Here is a 19766-nt window from a genome sequence, read left to right on the forward strand (position 1 = left end):
CGATGACTTGGACATGTTCATGAGACCAACAGAATGCACTTATTCAGACTTTGACACGACTTCGAGTCGCTATCATAACTTCTATCGACGAGTCGGGTTTTCAGAAAAAACGGCTGGTCTTTGCCTAACAACCATACGAGGACGGATCATTCCACTCAACGGAATATATCTAATCTCTTTTCTTTACGATTGTACACTTGATGTTTATATTTTGTAGTTTTATCTTGAAATTGCTTAAACGTATAATATTGATCCTTATGAACATTTTTGATTGTCTTAAATAAAACAAGTTTACCTAAAAGAAAAAACTGAAGTTTAAACGTAAAGCCAGACTATTGTTTTTTTTAATCTCTTTATTTTCTTCAAATTACAGTTTTTTTTTTCATTCCCACTCCTTCAAAAAGCTCCCCATTTCATTTTATTCCCAACCATTCTCCCGCCCTTTTTTATCAACAACACCCTGACAACAACGAATAGGAGAATTCGAATATCAAACGTTACATTAAGAAAAGGTTGAATGATAGATAGGTTTTGGCAAGAGTCACTTCTATTAATGTAAATAAAAAGATAAAAACTTAGATAAAATGCTCTAGGAGGCCCTAGGACGAGAAAATGTTCAGAATATGTCCACCCTGCTCATCGAATGCCAGCAGCTTAGTCTGAGGAGAGATCCATCCCCGCCTATTCAAACCAAACATCATTGAGCGAGTCCAGCCAACTCCCATGCAACATAATTTGACGTAAAATTGGTTGTATTGCAGTAAAGACGTGATAATTGCTGATAGTACAAATTAGCTTTAGCAGAGTAGAGGATATCCATTTTACCGCAGATACCATATTATTTTTCTTAAGTAAAAAAAATGGTAAAAAACAAATCTTTTATATCGGAGAGAAACATATTTCAATTTCTTAAACCAATTCTCATGATTTTTTTCAGGATCAATTATGTTTTAAACCATGTACCTTGGCCACAAATTGGCTGAATTAACATTAACGAAAGTCAATCTAACATCATGCAGGTTCAGAAGTCTTATCTTATTTTTAGTAATTGTGAGTCTTCAGTAATTATTTTTGGCTAGAACTTCGTTAATCGTAGAGTTGCAGCGGCTCTTTCTCAAATAATGTGATATTATGATTCCCAGGTAACCCAAAGTATATCCATATATTAAAATCACAGTTAATTAATTTATGATGGCAACTAACTTCAATTCAAGCCCTAGTTAAGTAACTGAATGCAATATTAAAAATTAATACACATCCCATAGAGAGCTATTGAAATATGATTTTTCAATTCAAATCAGAGTTTTCAGTGGAATTGAGAGAGTTTCAAATCCAATTATATAATTTTATCTCTTAATAGGCAAAATTATCCAATACGACATATTTACAAAAATACTTCAATACATCATAGGGAAATGAAATCCGTTTTCCACTATTCTTCCTTAATTTTTCGGTTTCAAATGGTAATACTTTGCATACTTTTCGTAGTTTAATATTAATTAACAATACTAAGAGTTCATATTTCCCCTGCAGTATTTCTATGGGCAAAGTCTCAAACTAAAACATTTTTTACTGCAAAATAATGATTTGCCATCAATTGGAGAAAATTTATGATACCTTAGTAGGTAGAATCAAACCTGCAAAGGTATCACCTTCTTCTAGGGATGGTAAAATAACGGAATATTTGTAAGACCTGGAAGAAAATAAATAAAAATAATTTTTCTTCCTTATCTAGCCGTCGAGGTAGTATCTATGCGACCCAGAACCTAGATTAATTCATAAAAATATTTTTAGCATATTTTGAGGTATTTTATAACTGGATCATAGCATAAATTCAAATACTATTTCATCAGAGGTTTTTAGCGATCTATTTAGTCTTAACTGAGTTGTGGAAGTGGTGATTCTCCGATGAATAACAACTCTACCTAATTTCCATCTCTAGCATGATCAGAGTTTTAGTGCTTTTTAGAAGGTCAGTTAATTTCGAAAGGTGGTGCTGGCAAACTAATGAACTAAATTGAAATTTTAAATCAAAATAAGCAAGAAAGCAGAGATGCTAATTCTCATTGTATTCCCAGATATTCAAGTCATGATGATGGAAACTAGATCAAACAATGGTACAGAATTAATGATAGTGAATATGGTTGAGCTTGGTGAAAGCTGAAAGGGAGATCAAAATGACGAATGACCTATTTTTCTGTAAGACGATAATTATATCATACTGATCACAGAGTAAATGTGAGCACTCATATTTATCATTAGACTTTCTCAGTCATGCGCATCGAGGTTCTCAGAACATTTCTCTTCCACGTGATGCAAAAACTGGGCAGAGGATTCATGTAACGATTCACTGTGTACATGCAGCAAAGGAGTTAGACTGAAGGTTCAAGAGAGCGTAGAGTGTTAGCCTCCATTTCGCCGTGACCATGAGCGATAATACGGTGTATGTTAAGTGGGAAAGGTCAGGTCTCGTTACGCGCGTGCAGTAAAAGCATTTTCCACGCGATACGAGACCAACCATGTATCCAACAGTTCCAAGCCCGGCATCGTCAGCGTAGTTTCTCATGGGCAGTTTGAATAGGAATTATGTACTGACGTGAATAGAAGCGAACTCAATTGGCTACTCGTCCCACGATGCTCTTTTCCTCAGAAAAAAAACTTTATGCTTCGGATCACCAGTGGTAGAAATTAATTTTCAATTCATTATCAACAGCAATGAATCGGAAGATTGGTGTAACGCAGCTCTCCTAATGGCTAATTTTTTATATCTTCATAAGTTTACTGCTTTACATCTTTCATCACCTTCCATATACGAGGGTGAGTCAATTATTATCCGCAATTTAGTTATACCTTCATTTCTTTTGGTATTACTTACGTTAAATTTGATGACGCATGCTCTGTTTTTTTGATGTAATTTCTTTGCAAGTTACAATCTGCTAGGTTAGATTCGGTATCACTGCCGTGCTTTTAATCATGGCTGCTCTGATTTCTATTTGTTCCAAAGAAGAACCACATTCAGTGGTCCGTTTTTTTGTGGTGGGAAGGTATATCAGGGGCCGTAATTCATTGAAGGCTTTCGGTAGAGTATGGGAACAGTGTTTTATCACAACGTAGTGTCTATGAATGGATTGAAAAACTCCAAAATGGTTGCATAAGTGTTTCGTATGATGGAGCCGGATGAGCCGATGATGGAGCCGGATATTCATTGTCAAGTGAATGAATTTAATTTTTTGTGACGTTGATCAATGGAAATTTATGCCATTCCAAGCTTGAGTCTAAGGCTTATTTTATACTCTAAATGTGAGACGTTTACTCTTTTAGACATATATAAGAACAAACCTTGTAAGTAGAGGCACTTGATAAGACGAACAAAGTGATTTGAGAAACAGGCAAAGGGAGGTCTTATTTTCCTAAAATAAGTTGCATTTCTATTCATGGAAACAATTTTTCCACGAAAAGGTTCCCTGAGTAAAAGGTAGAAAGGGCGCAGAGAACATGAATAGTAAGAATAAGTAAGTTGGAAGGGAAGAGGCAAAACATATGAAAATGGATATTAAGGACATCCTTTGCGGAAGAGGGTCGCTTTCTCTCAAATGGGCGAAAATAAATGAGGTTTAGAATGCAGAGCACGTAAGAATGAGAGAAAATTTTGAAATATATACTACAAAGAAATAAGACTCATTACAGTCTATTGAACCACCATTTTCCATAACCCCCGTCAGTATATCAATGTAATATAAATTAAACCATCGGCTCAGAGTCCACTTTAACGGAAAATAATCTATTTTATGATCAAAACAGATTGATAAAAAACTATGTACGAAGATGTTTTTCTAAACATGCTGGGGTTATCAGTTTTTAAATTTATACCAATTATCGCAAGGTTTCACTGAATAATTGGTACGTTTTTACAAGTTCGCAAGCAGAGGACAGTAACGAATTTATCTGCTTATTAAGCGTGAAAGATTATGCGTCTCATCATTTTTAGAATAAAAAAAATCATGTGCGCTCTACATTTAGTTTCTACAAATACAAATAAATTCCATTTCTATCTTCCTATTTTGATGCAAAATCTTGTCCAATAGACGATGGATGTAGAGATTTAGCCAATTTCTTCGGAAGCTACCTATTTTATGCTCAATGTTGGAATCAATGTGAAATAACATTTACCAAGCGAGATCGAGTGTGAAGCGAAAGGCATTCGGTGGAGAAAATTGAAAGTTTGGAATATAAAATAGAACCCAGGATCGATTGGACGTAAAGAGACTATTTCGACTAAGCGAACTGGCGAAATCGAATCAATGGTCATTACAACGAACGAGAATAGATAGTAATGGGTGTTTCAGCGAGAACGCAGAGGGCACTTAAACGGGAGAGCCACTTGTGTAAGATATAAAGTAGGATCAGTTGGGAAGCGACAACAGAGAAACAGAGGACTCATTTCACCTTATAGGTAATTGGTTGGAAATCCAGTTACGACTTCAAACGATACCCAAATTCCTATCCGAGGTACGTCTTTTTATCGAAAGTCAATTCAAAGTAACTTATTTTCGAATAAACACAAATTCGACACGTGATGTTTTTTAAAATAGATATATGATCAAAGATAAATTAATCTAAAATTTAACATCACTTTTTAAAAGCATTCATTAGTTTTATAGTCAGGATATTCTCTTAAAGTAAATACAGCTATGTTATCTTTCTTATTTATAACGTTATGAACAAGGTAATAATAAACGTTGATAACTGTAATTTCAGTACTGGTTAATTAGGTGGAAGCGTATAGCGTTCTATCATAATGCTTTCGCATTACAGAAATTTCATAGTTTTAGACGAATGGCCGTCTATATTACTATAACGCATTAATTTAAAGTGAATATCACATAATGGTTTATGCATAACTGCATAATTCTGCATAATTTAAAAACACTGCTTTCCATCTTCGTTTTTACATTTCTTAAGTTAAATCATCCTATTTAAGCAATCATTCCAACTTTGACTCTTATTCGATCAAAAAAATATCTTAAAGCTGTATTCTTCTAATCTTCACCAATGGAAATAACATAGTTTACTCACGAAGTCTGCCGAAAACACGCTTACGCAAGATATTTTCATCGGCGGGTTGCTGATAACTTGTCTGCACGACGATATTATGATAGCATCTAGAACTCAATCGCAAGAAAGAAACATTTTTATCGTACGCGGTCCTCTATCGTAACAACGCAAGGTTAACCATTTTGATTTCCAGCCGGACAATATTAAGTCACAAAGGGAAGTCAGAAATTTTCAAGGGACACCTTTATAACAAGCCATTGAAAATATTATGACAAAAATATAAATCAATAAGTGACAATTACCTGTAAAGGCTCCTTTAAAGAGGATTCACCTCTAATAAAAAAATGCAACTCCATTCAAGCTTGAAGAATGCCAAAGAAATATGGCTCTTGCATAGAGTTCCTGGCTGCGTATTTTCAATGACATTTAATATTCCCACCTTCGAATTACCTATGCATTTCAGCTTAAAACACTCATCTTTCACGTGTAATTTTAGGTGGTACATTCTATATTACTCTCAGTTACTACTCTATATTCTATTCGGAACATTCTATACATTCTGGCCATATTACTTTAGAATAAAGCAGCGTTAGAATACTTAAGGCAGTTGTGATTCAAGAGAATTCAGACGGAAATAAAGTTCAGACGTCGCCTTTCATCATTCGATGGAAATATAGCTAATTGTGCTAAAAGGTTTCGCAGATCGATGACACCGGTGAATTAAAATTATTTTTTAAATAAAATATTCGACTCACTCTTTCAGTAACATAAAAAATGCATTCACTCATTCATTAAATAGGTATTCAATTATCATTGCCAAATATAGAGCTTCATTCAAAGCATAATTAAAAATGCTTATTTTAGGTTCCTCTTTCCCTATGTTCATGCAACGTGAATTAGATATCCAATGTTCGTGATGATCTAAAGGTCGGGAGTGGTGATATCAAACAGCCAAATCGACGCTCCCAAACACACCCGAATTTCTTCGAGCCCAATCCACCTCTCTATCAATCTCCAGCGGTCCCACTCGAACGAAGTGATTGATGGCATTCGTGCCTGATGATCAGAGGTCGTTAGCGGATTGCTTGCTGACTCAGAGCTTAGCAAGATTGGGTTACCGATTCGTTTTCCTCCTCGCTGCGATTTAATGGTTTGGAAGTCGAAATCTTCATTATCTTTTAGCGCTAATTACAGCGTATCCATCGGTTTGATGAGCATAAAAAGTAAACAGGCTCAAGAATTTATCTGTTATAAAGCATTAGAGTAATAGAAAAGGGAAAGAAAAAGCAGTAAAGGAATGGAAAGGAATAACTTTCTCAATAAATTTAAAACCTTTCAAACTGATCCTATCAACGGTTTATCTATATTACTGCATTTTGATTAAGTAATTTTTTTAAGTTTCAACTTTATTAAAACGAAATATACATTCATTATATTTGAAAAGTCCCAAATTTTATTAGAGCTTTACTGGATATTTGGGAAGTTATCATATAAAAACATTTCAATGTGATAAAATATGAGTATTTGTTTCAATGATCACTGCGTTTAATACATTTTTACGGTCCATACGCATGTCAAAATATTTTGGTGGCATTCACATTATTATAACATTCCATCTGTTTTTGCGGAATATATTTCGAAAATCGAATTCTACACTAGCTGAGGGTGAAATGTCACTGCAATATGATACCTATCATTTCAACATAAGTTTTGAGCTAAAACATTCTACAATATCACGATTTGAACAGATCTTTGACTCTAAAATATTTTCTAGTGTGGTTGTATAGCAATCCCGTTTATCATTTGCATTTATACAGATATAATTAGGCAGGCATTACTGCTCCTGAAGTGATTTGAGAGAGTTTGGAGGAACATATTTTAATTTTAATTTGACTTTATGAACTCAGAAACCCAGGACTTCTTTCATCACTAGCTTTCCGACATTGCAAGACCCTAGCCCAGTGGAAGAGGGGCCGGATTGTGGTCTCACCTGGGCAAGTTAAATAAAACGAAACGCATTGAGGAAAGACCACACAATTTACTGGCTAACTGGATCAGATTATCTCCGGGGATGGTAGGCAAAAACCTTTTCGGATCAAATATAACATATAAATGTCCCTCAAAACGGCTAATATTCGATGGTTACCAAAGGCTTGGTTGCAAATTCATTGTGAAGGCAAATTAAATTGTGGCCAACCGGTCATTCGCTGCTACTCAAATCGATTCCGATCCTCCCAAGGTCCTTCTGTCCAACTCATAACCACCCTACCTCTCCAACAATTTCAGCACCTAAAATCTAGACTCACCGGAATTAATTTTATTGATAAATTTTTAGCATTTCTAGAATATCTGTATCTGCAGAATACCGGAAATGACTATCATAAATACTATATGATAACTTCAGGCTAACTATGAAAGACTTCAGACTTAACAATGTAAAAACATTCCATTATTGAAAAATAAAAGAAATAAAATATGTTAGGTTGAATAGTACATTTTAATAGACACGACAATTTTCAGAAAAATTTCTCGGGTTTTCCACCGGTTGATGTCTTCCATGTCTCCCGACTTTTCGATCCGCAACTTCCTGATCATCCTCAGGGGATCTTCCGAATGCCGCTCTTTGAAAAATTTCCAGTACATATACACTCCATCCGAGGTCGGGTGATTGGTTCACGGATGCTGTGATTTTCCCGCCATTTTTGTTGTATATTATGGACTTCAATGTTATGAAACTTGGCCGTGCCTATTTAAATATACAAGTGAATTTAACAAGATTTATTAATATTATTTTCCATAATTGCTACATACCAACCCACAATTCTGAAGAATAAGGGGCAATCCCAGCGCTGCCTAGCCACTCAACAGTTTCTACCACATTGTCGGAATCCGATGATGATGGCCTCATAAGTCAAAACCAAGTTCAAACGAATAGATTTGTCACGGGTTTAACACTCCAGAGCTTTTGTTTTAAATCGATGAATAAAGAGCTCTCGAGGTGGTCTCTGTCTTATGCCACGATGAACAGAAGCGGTGAATAATACCGCAGTAACAATTCTCTCATCCTACAGATGGGGCTTTAAATAATCCCCATTTGACGCAGATAGTGCTGACCCCTGACATCTTACGGGAAACAGCCATTTCAATTTCCATCCCACCATTCTCCTTCCCTCTCGCGAGAGCAATTTGAGCACCATTGGAGGAAAAGAAGATCACCGCGCGGTCCCTGCGCTGCGGATGCGCTGCAATAATACCTATTAACCCTGCTTTGGCTCGCCCAACAAAACCTTCCATCATTCGGGACCATAACGACCAACATCAGCGCGGTCGTGAATACCAGAGATCGGGATCCGAGGTTGAAACAATTTGTCAACAGTGATAACCCCGCGCTACGCGACTTCCGGCGGAGCCTTCTCGGGGCGAAGCCGCGAAATGGGACACTACTCCCTCGCCACTCCCTTCCTGATATGGAGCCCATGACAAAGTCATCGCGAGAGAAAGCAAGGGGAGAAACTGCAAATGCAACCGCGGTTGGTAAGAGATGGGAAGAACGTTAGAATATCCTGGCGTGATTTATGTAAGGTAAGACCATTCAAGGAAAAGCACAGCATTAAATTAAAAAAATACCTTTGAATGAAAATATTCTAAATAAAGCCGAAATAAACTAATCAATAAAACCATATTCTAACTGAATGTAGTGATGCATGATACACATTCCATACTTGTGGCAATTAATATAAGCCATTAGTTGAGGTTTAACATTCTGAAAGTTGGCAGTATTCATAGGTAATTAAAATTATTTTTTTAAATAACTAAATGTTTATACAAAAACAACTGTAACCCGGGTTTCAGAACTAAGAACCATTTGTGGACTAAAACCATATAATTTTAATTATGCTTATGAAATGATGAAAAAAACAAAATAAAATATTTTGATTCACTTCACTGAGGTATGGAAACTATCGGAAGCATGGAAAATTAAAATCACAACACGGTTATAATTTTTGATATTCTATAATTTCTGTTCGAAAAATTAATAGCTCTTTGCGAGGGAAACAATAATAAGTATATATAATGCCGCGGTTGCTTTTGCAGTTTCTCCCCTTGCTTTCCCTTGCGATGGTTATGTCATGGGCTCCATATCAGCTCAAGTGTCAGGTAAGTATTTGTATTATTAGAATAAGCGCTGAAAAATATTCGCCTTGGAAACCGCTAAGTGAAATTTTGAACATGTCTGACAAACCATTTATTTGAAGAAGCAAGTCATAACACTGCGTAAAACAAGTCAAGTTCGTACGTGTCATGCGCACAGATACCAAGTTTTCCTTGTGATATTAGGTTGCACAGGTTCAACTTGCACCGGAGTAAAATTTAATCCTTGGTGTATACAACCAAATCATGATCAAACAGAATCATTCTTAAATACACCAAATGATGAAGTTCGCCTTGAAAAAATATTTAACTTAGCCGGGATTCAAACCCGGATCTCCCGATAGCCGGTCAGGCGTGTTAACCAGTTCCACCACCGAGCCATTTTCTCAGAGCGAACTTCGGGATGGGTTTTACCGTACAAGATGTTGACGTCACTAGTCCACACTGTGGCACATGTGGCGAGGGTCGTGCTTACTAAGCCACTGTCGGGGTGAAAAATCCTTATTTTGTCGCTGGTCTGCGACGACGAATTTCCTGTTTGTAATTCCCTGGCAACACAGGCATACGTCTACGTTAGGAACTCCGTGACGTCACGGCCGATTCAGCTGAAACCACCTCTTAATATACCCACCTTTGGGTAGGGTAAGAAAAAGGTAGAGGATACTTCGCCTCACCACAATCAAAGAACGCGCATGAACAACACACAGAAAGATGGTTGGAACAATAATTGATTGCTAAGAATTATAATATAAAATTAAGGTGCTACATTGTTAAGAAATAAGATATAGAGATATATCTTAATAAAATAAAAATCAGGCTTTCAATTCTTGTTTATATCTTTTTACGACCATATTGTTGTAACCACTTCTCAATTTTTTATTACCTTTGCATTCCTTCAGTATATTATTTTGTTCATTAGCCAATCCTGAGTACCGTAATGCAATTTTTAATGATTTATCAATAAGTTATAAAACTGTATTTTAATTTTTTTAAATTGTTACTTTAAACACAAAAATATATACTCTGAGAGAAATATAGATAAATGAGGCAAGCACCGTGCAGTGATAAACTTTACAGCAGGATTAAATTTATCCCTACAAATCCCATAAGTGATATCAAAACCATCGAGAAAAAAAGGAGTCATACGCGATGTAATGGGGATATATTACGCAAGCTGAACGAACCCAACTGTTAAGGATAAAGTTGAATCATAATATAATTCTATGTGATCAAATAAGTAATAGCCATGACATTATCAAAACATGTAAGGTTACATTACATACTTGATGCTGAATAGGAGATACAGCAATGGAAACTAATGCAAATTGCAATAACTAGAATTAATTTCGATAAAATAGATCAAATGATAAATTTCTCACACTATTTCTTACGCAAATAGGTTCAAACCAAAAGAGGATTTACATGAAACGAAATGGAAATTGTAGAAGTGAGCAATAAGAAAGAGGAGAAATAGAGTGCAAAAAGTTGCTAAATAACTATAAGGAAGAACAAATAAGGAAAAACCATCAACTTGATCATTCGTAAACATTATTTTAACCTGAAATAAGGACAAAACGTTCGAAAAAATACGGGTTGTACAATATTTTATTGATGTAAAAACGATTTATTGATACAATGAAAACAGGAATCATATCTGGCTAGTCTGTCAAGCATAGCCCGCAGCAAAATTTTTATTGGCCTAACACTGTTTCATAAATGTCATTAGAAAGGCATTCAATTCAGGAAAAATGTAAATAACTTATCCACACCTCGTATTAAAAACGACTGATAAAAAGCAGAGTATGAAATCGTCGATAACACAAAACATGATTCATCGAAAACAGAGCGAAAGGCAATGGTGCCTAGGTCAAGCATCAATAATTAGGAAATAATATAATCCCAAAATGATAATACGGCATTGTATTAACTATTCAACTGATAGTTTGTACTAATAAAATTGATTGGGTACCTAAATTGATACAGTCCACTGGCATAAAACTAGTAACCAGGAGTAATTAGATTCTAGTCCTTGAAGCAGTTTCCGCTAAAACAAATATTCCGCGCTTCCAGCTAATATTATCCAAACAGTCATGTCTCATGACTTTCTCTTCCTTACGATTACTCCTTTTGCAGATACATCAGAATGAGTTAGTAAGCAGCAGCGGTTATAAAAATATAACGCTAATTGTTATTTTATGAATACCCTGAACCTAAAATGATGCCAAAGTGGCTGAAATAAATAAGGGATAAATATAGTATAAGTTATTTTGGCGCAAAAAATATTTTAATTCTCGCCCCCCCCCCCCCCTGTGTACACCTATTTTGATAAAAATGTCAACAATCAGCTTTCTAACCCCAAAAAATATAGACGGTCATATAAGAGCACATAAAAGAGGAATCATTCTTTCCTCTTCCATTTTTCAAAATTTCATTAGAATTTTTTTTTATTCCTCAAAAAGATAATTTTCGATTTAGCTTCATAAATTTTCATAATGATCCTTTTTTATACCCCAAGATTAAATACATTGGGCAAAAAGGGAAGTATTCCACATGCGTCATATTTATAGTTTTTTTTAATAAAATTCACTGATAAAATAAATGAAAGCGGGAATTTATTGATAGCCTTCTATCTCTGTTGAACGATATTGAGGGTTTATCACAGATATGGTTCAAGCTGATTAAAAGAAATGGAAATGCTTTCCCCAATGTTTTGGAAATCAGCTATTCAATTATGATTCTCTTGTTTCTTGTCTAACATTTTTGCTTTTTACCAAAACATGCATCATGAAATTTTAATTTCTCATTAAATATCATCATTTTCAATGCCACAATTACAAGTAATTCGATTATTATCCAAAAAATATATGACTCCAAATACATTATTTACGATGGAAACCTTTATTATTTGCGCATCAAAGCCGATTCAATATATCTCTGGGAAATGAATTTCTCATTAAATCAACACATAATACGCTACCAAGGCAAATCAAGATTATTATTTTGCTGAATTAATACCGAGAAAGGTACTGAGACCCGATATAATGCATGTCGGTTTGAGTTCTAATTTGCTACAAATTGAAATTACATCGGAGTTAATAGGATTAATAAACCTAACTACATCAACATTGGAGAGAGGTAAATATAAAGGTAACTGTGGATAAATTACGTCATTGTTAAATATATAGAAATAGCTGTGCAATACCTCGCATGGAAGTCTGTGATTTTCCCCTTATCACTCTCGCAAGATACTAAATGAAGACTTCAATCTGCCCTTTACTAAATAGATCGGTTACCTTAAGTACCTTTTTACAAGTGGTATATTGAAATTTTTAGCAAGGTATTCTAAGCTGTTTGAAAATTATGAAAATGCTGCAATTTGATAGTTTCTTGGTGAGACTTACTTCCTGTTCATGCGTATCTGTCGAAGTGAGACAATGCTTTTAGATAGTGCTCTTTTTTCCTAAGAATAAATAGTAGGTGATACCATTTTTTATTGCACAAAAATTATTTCCTCTGTTTTCAAGTACTTGCGAGGACATATCAAGATGAACTGACTTATTGATTGATTGAATTTGCAAAGAAACATGATTTATGCTAATTATAAAATATGAAATTTTCCTTCGAGGTGAATTACTAGTTTGGTTACAGGGTAGCACCAAATATATGAAGTAGTAACAACAATAAGTAATGCTTAAGAAGGGTAACGTGAGGGGATGCCGGCATACAAAAAATATTGGAGCGGCCCAAACCGGGGACCTTGACCCGGGAAATTTTATAAGTAGTGAGTTTAAGTATTTTAATCATTTTAGAAGAGTCATATGATCAACATTAGAACCCTTATAACTCGAATCTCGACATCTGGTCACTACGGGGAAAATTAACAAGCCTGAAACATTTTTCCTCACACCCATAACGAATTTTTGTGGAGCTCGGGCCCCCTCAGGCCCCATGGAGTCGGCGCCACTGGTAATGCGCATTCTTAACCCTTCCGTTTCTGTGTGTATAAAACCTACGCGAACGACTATGTGGGTATCTCATGTATCCCACTTATACTTCCCAAATTATGTGTTGTATTTTAGTCATTCCTCTAATTCAACAACATGGCTCTATTGTAATGACTGGAGATCCGTGAAAATAGCACATTCATTTTAATTTTATAACATTTTCCATTAAAGTTTAAAGCATTTTGTAGCATCTATTTTTTCTTTATTTTTATAATGAAGCATTTGACGAAAAAGTGGGAGGAAAAACATTTATTTGAAAGAATGCGGAATAGTTTAAATAATTATTGGGTATAATAATATAAAATTTAGGAATAAGTTTTAAATAAATAATTTAAAATGATATTAGTAGCCTGAATATCATTTAAACTACTTGAACATCAAGATTGAACAAGTTTCAATACTCTCTTCCTTCAACCGGTTGCGTCTGTCAGTCATAACTAGATTTAATGGCGGGAAAACCTCTCTGAATCCACAATGCTAACTGGTGTTCAGATTGTGTGGAGTGCAGGATTGCTAAACTCAGTTTTTTATACCCACAAACATATTTGCTTAACATCGCTGAATCTGCCAGGGTTCTCTCTCAACCTCTCTGGTAGTTGCCGATGAAAATATAATGACTATCTATGAAGCAGTGAGGCCCAACGTCCAGTGGCGTAGCGAGGGATCTAAATTTACAAATTTTGCCATCGAAAAGGCAAATGTGCGATCTAAATGTCATTAAAGTCCAGTCGTCGCGCCTATGTTGCATTTAATCACGTGTATCGCATCAATATCGCATTTATCACATATGCATTTTCACATATCACTAATAATGATATAATATATTTTATATAAGATATTTTTGTAAAATTTATAAATACATTATCGGCTGTATTTAGGTTTATACATTGATTTTGTGGGAAATGGTAGGAATCTTTCATATTTTGCTATTTTATTTTATTATTTGGCGTTATTGAAGTTATAACTTATAATCTACTAAAATTTAATGCATTCCACTTGTACCCCCGTATTCATATAACAAACAATTTTTTTTTCTTCCCGCCAATAGCTGAGTGGGGTAACTCAATTACCCCACCAATGAAAATTTTTCAAAAGCAATTAAAATGGGAAAAAATAATTTGTCGCCTAATAAAGGCAAATTGGGAGAGCTCAAATACAAAAAATATCAAAGGGACATATTTTAAAAAATTATGCAACATTAACACTATTTGGGGTAAGTGAGTTACCCTGCATTCCCCGGACTATTGCTTGAAATATTTTTTATGAGCATCAAACTTAACAAAGAACCACACAACATAATTTACTTACTTTTAGGTGCCTTGAATCACTTTACATGCACTTCTAATCTTATTTTTAATAATAATTATAGACATTATTCCAGCCACTTATTTGAAAATAACATACTTGAGATTCTAAATAATCTCACGATATCTTTTCAGAATCGTAACACAACTAATTTTACCAGACATTCAATAATCATGTTAAAAATCTGACGCTAATTAAATAAATAGGTTTTGTGTAAATTATCACCCACACACCGGCATAGCTCTTCCCATATTGAGAGTATTGCTCTTCCCATATTCTAGAAATTCCTTGACTCAGCATCGAGTGCTGCGCTATCTGCTTTGGTGACAAAGGTTTTAAGATACAATTAATTGGAGTTTCCAGAATTTCGTGCCGATAATTTGTGCATAAATTGGTACAATAGCCAAGAATTCGTGGAATGCATTGATCAATAATATAGTCACCTGAGGCGCACGCATATAGTCTGTGGCTCATAAAGGTGCCATATGCTTGATTTGTTCACCGAAAAATACAACAAACTGCAGCTTTATTCTTATTCAATGGCAATTTATCACCAAAACTTACAAAAAGCAATGGGTCGAATGCGAAAAAGTGTGATGAAATTACCTACAGCAATATTTATGTAAAGTAAAATTTTATAAAGAGGTAAATAAGGCCGTTGTCATTAGAACCTGATTATCAGAATTAGTGATCGATGATGAATGTAGATAAAATTATGAGAACTCCTGAATAATAATTTCGAAAAATTGAAGTAGATGTAAACACCTTCTCATCTTCATAAAATATGCTGAATAGGGACTTAGGTATTAATACAATTTTTGATTCTTTAAGTAACAATTACCAGAAATACTACCAATATATAATGAAGATTACTAGCTGTATCTCGCTTATAAAAAAATGCATTACTCTTAATGAATGGCAAAAAATCAAATAATACCATTAAACAGCCTTTTTACCTTTCGACCTCATGTCACCAAGGCGATGCATGATTTCTGGCAATACGCGGTTTCACAGAGAATATCTGAAGATCCAAAAATTGCCACGAGAAGTTTAGAGAGAGAAAACAAAGGAGGACCTACAAAAACATACCTCAAGGGTTTTCCCGGGTCCAAGAATGTTCCAAGACAAATCAGCTGCCGGTAAACTCGTTCGGGGCACCGGAAGCAAAAGGGAAGGTATTCCATGAAACTTTGAAGTGTTTTCCGGCGCTGAAAAGGACGGAAAGGTGCGTTGCCATTGGTTCTTTGGAGGAGCCAAGCGTGAAGGATGATAGTCGGAGGAGATGGGAGGAAAAAGAGAGAGGTTTTGTAGACTGAAAAATGACCCCTGCTTCCCCCTCAGACACGAAATCACCAGGGGGAGTGGCTCCCGTGACTCGTGATCCTAAGACCTTTGCTACTCCTGCCAGGGCCGGATTTAGGATAAGATTGGCTCGGGGCCTGTTTTGGTGGAAGGCCGGGAGTCCCACTGTTTCAAGGTATTGAAATTTGTAGCATAATAATAGGAAATGCAATAACACAATTATCAGCAAATTTGTGAAAAATATATATGCATCCCAAGCAGCCGACGATATCTAAATAACGTTGATATATCTAAAATAAGTTGTTATTACACGATGGATATCACGGCAAAGTTACGTAGACATCCTATTTGTAGCATACACGACGACTTATTTAAGTGACATTACATGGATCTTTATGTCCACCAATGGACATCGTTGCAATGTATTTTGGCGGGCCCTTTGGATGTTTGACAGATATCCATATAACATAAATTGGATAAAAACGGATATTCCAAGGATGTCATATGTGAAGGCCGACAATGTTGTCTGGATGTTGTTGGAATATTGATTGCTGCTTGGGGTATGACTATTAGATTAAAATCCATATAATTTCCTTGATTTTCATGCTGCAAAATCGTGATGATGGTGCCACTGAAATCCAATTCACGGAGCATGTCCGACTCAATGCTCACCAGAACCAAATTTACAAGTCGTTCCTGTATTATAGATGTCATTTTCTGGCTCTAAAGTGGTAAATCAATATGTGACGAAATAAGAGGAAATGCAAGTAACACAGTTTTCAGCAAATTTATGAAAAATAAATATATACATATAACTAATGCATTATTTCTTGGTGGATGGCCCAGGGCCCCGGCCCCTTGGGCACTCCTTTTATCCTGACCCCTGCATGCATTCTTTGCTCGGACCATCCCTTCTCACATCTCAGCAAGCCTTACCATCGAACCCTGCAAATCCCCATCGGTTTCTCATCAAGGGTTTCATCTTCCCGACTGCTATTTGTTTTCTCCTTTCACCAATGGCCCTCTTTACGGCTAACGCACCCTCTCACTCCCGCTACAATTCTTTGGGAACAGAGCATCATTTTGTCCTTCCGATAAAATTTTAACAAGAATCGTCTGCGGATATCTCTTTCTGAGTACGATATCGCAAAACGAGAAGCAATTTTGAGGCAATATTTCAAGGAATAATTCATGTATGCATGGAACACTTCGTGATTAATTTTCTTTTGCGGATATATCATAGAAACTTAAGAAAAATTATAAATAAAGATTTTTAGCAGGAATTTAAAAAGCTTTTAGTTAACATAAGAGGAATATAAAAGCATTTATCGCGAAGATTATCATTATTTTTGCCCTTATTTTCACGTCTCAGCTGATGAGTGGAATAGATACGTAGAAAGAATTCAAAAGAAATCAGCAATTATCAATTCAGTGTTATTTCATGGGCTACCTGAAATAAAACGATATACATTAGCACTCGAATACCTATAGGGAATAATAGGATTCCAGAATATATGGGATAAATGTTATGTTGTCTTACATTACTTTACTACTTTCTTAAGAACTAAATAAGAGCTACCAGCAGTTGGCAAAAAAATAAACCTTTGCTAATTGGAACCTATGAGTTACGCGTCTAAAGGTCTATTCTATGACATTTACTACGCCTAACTGCACGTCATGGTCTATTGGAAAAAAAGTGACAATTTCACGACAAAATGACTAAGACAGTGACTTTAACTTATTTTTTACACTCTTCTTTATTGATTCGATCCGAAGTCTGGCATGAATAGGTGAGGGTAGAACTCAGCTCATACTGAGCTAGAGGATTATCTAGGGTGGCTAGGGTATGGGGGGCTGTTCCTTACTCCTAGCTAATTTGTAATGCGAGAAATATGCAGCTTTAGTTTCTTTTCATCTGGAATTTGAACCGGGTATCTTTCGATCAATACCCCAACGCTCTTCCCACTGGACCACCCGGCTACCCTACTGCAGTCAACCATCTCTAACCCTCTCGGTCATATTGTCCATAAAGATGGAAATGACTTTTAGGTGATTCTTACTCCCTCATTAGTACATGTGCCCAAAATAACGATCACAAGCCACAAAATTTACGGTATGAAAGATAGCGAAACGTTTTGGCATAAGTCTTGATAGATTTAGTATATAAAAAAATATAATTTATGCCAACGGAGAGAATAAAATGCCCTACTGAAAGGGCTTATATTTCCTGAGTAACAAAATTTGCAACCAGTTTGTAACTCGACCAACGCCCCCTAATAAGGTAAACCCCATTAGGTACGCCCTACCTCTCTTTCCTTAACCCCTAACATCAATTCCATTTCCGTCTAACTCCGACGTTTAGTTCCATCTCGGATGGGAAGAAGTAGGGACACGTCGAATAGAACAACGTCGTCAATGGAGAGGGAAGGGCTCTCAGAAGGTTGGCTGGGGCGGGACCCCATTTTGCAAAATTTCCCCAAGGCTGTAATCTCATTAAGGAATGAGGAAACTGGAGGTGCTAACCTTCGGGAGAAGACGCCAGGAATTCCAGAATCTCTGAAGTGTCGAGTTGAGGAGGAAGCAGTGACAGAGGTTTTAATAAATGCTTTTACTGCGCTGTTCTAATATAAGTGTGCCTTTATTTCACCCTTCCTCTCAATCCTTACCCTGTACAGTCTTTCCTCCGCTATTCAGGGCGTTCTGGCTATCAAGAAGATTTCCAACGACGAATTTCACGAGAGAGAGAGAGAGATATTACCTACCATATTTTCCAGGCATAAGTGATCTCTTCAATGCCATGATATAATCTGTTGAAGTTTCAGTTGGGTGGATTCCCATATCCAATATACATTTCAGTCATCCAGGTAATGACTTCATTTTTGAGTCTCAAACCAGTCAGATATTACTTAGATCGTTCGGAGGAAGTGGTTGGTTAAATCTCGATTCGAATGTGGGTCACCATTAAGGAAAGAGCTTAATGAATCCAGCCGGCGAATGCCGCCACACGTCAAAACAGCTTGGTTTTTATTCCTTAAGTTCTCTTAAATAAGTTAAAATCATTAAACGGAGTGATGATAGTCTTATTTATAGGGTATTGGTAATTAAGGGAGAACTAATTTAAAATATACACAGTCTCAATTTTGGTAAATCCAATATGGTCACCTTTCGTTGGTCAAAATAGTGAAATTAAATCCCAATGATTAGTATAATCTCTCAAGAATTTTAAAATATATTCATTTTAGCATGTTTTTTTAGCATTTAGCATTGTACCACTGGAATTACAAGTTTAGATATTTTAACCAGAAAGAAAATAATAAGCATTTTATGACACCTAAAGTATTTCTGAATTATTCAAAGAAGAAATATATTAAGGGTTTAAAATTCCTAGGGTTTGCAATTTCCTACTGGGGTGTGTGTGATTTTGAAGAAGACAACAATAAAATGGGGTCTAATGAAAAAGAAATAAAGAATGAATACTACGAAAATTCTCGACTTCTTCCATGGATTCAAACGCCGAGTATATATTTAATAATACGAAACAAGTACTTCATTTTACCGAAAGCAGTGTAAAAACGGAAAACAGTCAGTTTTATTCATTGGTAAAGCTAAATTTATAGTGTTGAAAATAAAGGATGAAATAAAAAATGATGATCTAGAACAAACATGCATTAATAAGCAGTATCATCGCCTTAAATAAATTAACCTTTTTATAATAGAATGGCCTCAAGTACTAAGGGGAATTAAGGCATGAATTAGCAATCAATCAATTAAAACATAATCAATTTAGCATAAAAGCAAGTTGCGGTAGAACGCGCAATGATACATGCTGATCGAGCAAATATGAGACTGTGATAACATAATGTTCCTTTTCATTTTTGTTAGTCCTGTAGTAGAGGAACCAAGGGTTCTTTTGCATGAACCGTAAATAACCTAAATCCTTACTCAAAA

The sequence above is a fragment of the Ischnura elegans genome, chromosome 4 (assembly GCF_921293095.1).
Source record: "Ischnura elegans chromosome 4, ioIscEleg1.1, whole genome shotgun sequence".
NCBI lineage: Eukaryota > Metazoa > Arthropoda > Insecta > Odonata > Coenagrionidae > Ischnura > Ischnura elegans.